Genomic DNA, 4,730 nt, shown 5'->3' with positions numbered 1-4,730 from the left:
AGATATGACAATCTGTACCCTACCCATGGGTATACTCGTTCTCATACCCGTACTCAGTCAAAGAGGGTATTACTCTCTTTGGCTAGGTAATAGTATAGGTAAGGGCATTAACTGTTATTTTTTTAGTAGGTACAGGTTGGGTAAGGGTATGCTCTTATCTTTACCCGTACACTTACCCATTGAAGAGCGTATAGGTAAAACCCGTATCTCTACTTGTACTCTCACCCTCATATATATATATATATATATATATATATATATTAAGTTAAACATTTAACCACAATTTACCCAAAATTTTTCTTAATATATATTTTTTATTTTATTTAACTTTTATATTTATATTTGATAAAGCATAATATTTTCATAATTAAATAAAAATATATATTATAAAGCAAATAAAAAAATCATGTTGTATAATTTATTTTATAAATTATAAGAACATCTAGAAAATAAGATGCTAATAAAAAAATCAACTAGTTATATAAATTAATTAATTTCTAAACTTATGAGAATTACTTAATTTATAATTGTACTCCTATTCAAAATATCACTATATATTTATAAAAGTTGAAACTATATAAAATATAAATAGTAGATATATGAAAAAATTTAAAACAAAAACCAAGATAGTTAAACATAAACAAAAAAATATATATATAGTTATGGTTGAGTCCTAAATAGATGCCAATGAAAATCAATCAACTTATTATTTTATATAAATCAATTTGTTACCTATAATTTTTATGTAATTATATAATTTAAGATTAACAAATGATGTTAGTATTGGTGGATTTAGTTCTTGAAGATTTTTCACATATAATTAGTTTGATCGTATTATTTAATATATTTTTTTATGTTTTTGTAAGTACTTGCTTTCTTCGAATAATCAACCATATCAAGGACGTTCTAACATCATTTTGATTACTTTTTGTGATATGTTACATAACTTTAAATTTATGGACATGTGTTTAAACATTATATTGTAATAGATTATAAATTTATTATTATTATTATTATTATTATTATTATTATTATTTAAATTTAATCCGTAATTTGAATAATAGGTAAACGGATGCCCTACGGGTATACTTATACCTTGCGAGTAAAAGTAAGCGTACGATTATTTTTTTCTCTGGAGGATACGAGTAAAGGTACGTGTATAGATTAGAGGTTAAGGATACGGGTAAGAGTTTTGATATATCTCACTCATATCCTATCCGTTGCCTTCTCTAAAAAATGTTCTCCGAGAAGATGCAGTCAAACCATGAACGGCTGAGGTTTGTGGAGTCAGTTTCCAATGCATCAGAATAAGACAGATCTTCTTAAATCTTTGACAAAGATACAGATCTTGCTTACTATACAAGGGCTCTCTCCTTATTGTAATAAAGGCAGGCATCAGGGGCGGAGAGAGAGGGGGCAAGGGGGGCGACCACCCCCCCTTGTCACAGGTGAACCTCCGCCACCCCCTCCTTTCACCCCTCTCTCTTCTCTCTCGCCCCAAAGGCCACCCCTTCTCCTCTCTCCTTTATACTACTTTTATGCATCTCTCTCTCTCTCTCTCTCTCTCTCTCTCTCTCTCTCTATATATATATATATATATATCTCCTCCTTACTCCCTTTTACTTCTCTCTCCTTTCCCCTCCTTTCTATCTTTTACTTCTCTTTCGTTTCCCTCCTCCTTTGTCATTTTTACTCTTTAACTATTTAGGTTTTTAATTTATTTTAATTTTTAATTTTTTTTCTATTTTTATTTGAGTTTTTACTTTTACTTTTTCACTTTCTCTATAGTTTCCTCATCCTCTCTCCCTTTTAGTACGTAGGTTTTTTTATTTAAAAATATCTCTTTCTCTATATATTTTTAGATTTTTTTTTAAATATAAATTTTTTTTATATTTTTTATACTTATCTTCTTAAACATAATATTGTTTTAAAAAATATTTACAAAAACATATTATTTAATCTATTGATAATTTATAAATTACTTTGTGTGTTATATATATTTATATTTCAAAAATCTATGTTTTAGTTTTTAGTTTTTTATAAATTAGTTTACACAAAATATAAAATTATATTTTTTACTAAGTTTTTGTAAAAATTTATTATTTGGCTTGGTTTTTATAATTAAACTACAAATTAACATATAAATAAATTTTAAACAAAATTTATAGATATTTATTGATTGTTTTTTATTATAATTCACCCCACTACCCTATAATTTCTGGCTCGCATTATCAGAAGCTATGCAAAATGCTCTTATGAAGGCATTGTTATGCTCTTTATTTTTCAAAATTTTTAATAAATTATTAAAAGATATCAACCTTCACATCATTAAATAGTTTATAAAACATAAAAATGTATCGCTGGCTGTCATATTATAATATTTTTTAAAAATTAAAATAAAAAAATATTGATAAGTTGCCAAGAGGAAGTGTCACATAAAGAGGGTTTGCGTAATAAAGTATGTTTTGGCAGGTTAACAGCCTTAATTTTCTTTAAAGTAAAATAGTTAGGGTGTAATCCAATGTGTTACAGAGTTGTCATACTGATGTTCCTGCTGATTTTCTGACACACAAATTTATTGTAATTTCATGGTATTTATTTTTAATAAAAAATTTCAATACTGCCTATTTTTAGGGTTTTTTTTTAAAGTTGTTTTTTAATTAATTAGTGAAATACGCATTTTTGTAATTATTTACCTAAAACCCTATTTTTTTTTATTTTGTTTAAGTTTCTTTCTAAGTCGCAGTCCCACTAATTTATTATTTTAAATTAAAAAACAGTTTTACACTCAAACCTTTATAGTTTCATAATATTTTCTTATAACTTGTTTTATTCCACTCCAACGTTCCTTGATGTTTGGTCAAAATTTTAATAGATAAAAATTACTGTAGTCAAAATTTTAATAGGTAAAAATTAAAAGAGAAAATTACTCTGCAGTCCCTGGAACTTTTTATTCTTTCCAATGAGTCATTATGACAAAATATTATTCTCTGCAGTCTCTCTTTTTTACAATCAGTTTCATTCCATCCTCCCATCACTTTTGGAAGTTCAAATTCTGTTCGATAACACATAAATTTATATATATTCGTCAAATAGTAAATGGATACACAAAAAAAAATAAAAAGCAAAACTAAAAACTGAAGATGATGTAAAAATAATAAATACGAAATACCAAAACTAAAGAGCAAAACTAAAATTCGAATGTGATGTAAGACTAGTAAATCTAAGGTTATCTAGCCATTGGATTTAAAAGTAATTTTGGAAAAAAAAAAAGGAGGGACTTTTGAGGGATTTGAAAAAATCAAAGGATTTTTTGGCCCAATGATAAAGTTGCTTGGATTTTTTGAGCAATTCCTCAAATTAAAATTATCTTCAAATATTAGAATAGTCAAACTTGCACCTATGAGGGTAGGTGGAAAACATTAATAAAAATTAAAATTATATCTAAATATTAGAGTAGTCAAACTTATAACTATTTAGATAGATTGAGGGTATTATTGGGGGATGATAAAATGAATTATTAGTGGCAGGTGGCATTTACTCCATTCACGAGAGTCATTGGATCAAATTAATCCTAACTATCCATTGGATCAAATTTTTTGGAGTCCAAGTGAGTTCTCATATCTTTGTAATTCTTATTAAACAAAATGAGCAATAATTATTGAGTTAATATACATCGTAGAAACTCCAATTTAAACCTTCTAAAACATAAAAAGTTCTCAATTAAAATTTCTCATTTAGATCATAGCAATTCACTCTCACAAACTTTAGATGTACTCGATACTCAACTAAAGCAAACAACCAAGAAAATAACAAAAAATAACAATATTTTCACAACCCATCACAAAGAAACATAAAGTAGCAGCTAGGAAGAGTTGGAGTTGTTCCAAGCTGCAGAAGGGGAACAACCACCAATTAGTTGAAAAATAATGAAGTCTTGTTGCATATTTTTCATAACTAACAAGGCTTTTGGAACACACTTGCTTTATGATATATGTGATTGCATTCAATCTAGAAGCAGTATACGATTAAGGTGTCATTAATGATTCCCAAAAATTCAACATATATATATATTTCTATTTCTATTGTTAACAAGTCTCTTTTGTAAAAAAATACAACAATAAAAAGATTATCAATATAAAGAGAAGTTCTCCTCAAAAGCTTGTGTTATTTTAGTTTTTTTATTTTTTTATTTATAAAATTATGTTATTTCTTTAAAATTCTTAAAAATTTATTTAAGCTAAAAAAACAAGAGAGTAGAAGTGGGAATAAAATAAGTTATAGAAAAATATTATGAAATTATAAAGACTTGAATGTAAAACTGTTTTTTAATTTAAAATACTAATAAATCCTGTGGGTTTAAAAATAAAATAAAAATTTAATAGTAAAAAACTTGTGGTACCTATGATTTTTAAAATAAATAAAAATTTAATATTTAAAAAATACTGGGACCTGCAACTTTTAAAAAATATTAAAAATAAAAAAATATATACTTTCATTAATAATTACAGAAATGCGTATTTCGGTAATTAATAAAAAAAAATATTTAAAATAAAACAATATTTAAAATAAAAGCCTGCAAGTAGTGTGAAAAAACGAAATAAAAATCTCATTATTTAAAAATATGAAATTATCCTTAAAATTTTTTAATTTTTTTTGTTTTATTATTAATAATAATAGGACAGTCTGACAAATAAACTAACCCAAGTAAACATAGATCATATTGTCCA

The sequence above is a fragment of the Dioscorea cayenensis genome, chromosome 2 (genome assembly GCF_009730915.1).
Source record: "Dioscorea cayenensis subsp. rotundata cultivar TDr96_F1 chromosome 2, TDr96_F1_v2_PseudoChromosome.rev07_lg8_w22 25.fasta, whole genome shotgun sequence".
In the NCBI taxonomy this organism is placed as follows: domain Eukaryota; kingdom Viridiplantae; phylum Streptophyta; class Magnoliopsida; order Dioscoreales; family Dioscoreaceae; genus Dioscorea; species Dioscorea cayenensis.
This window is presented reverse-complemented; position numbering follows the sequence as displayed.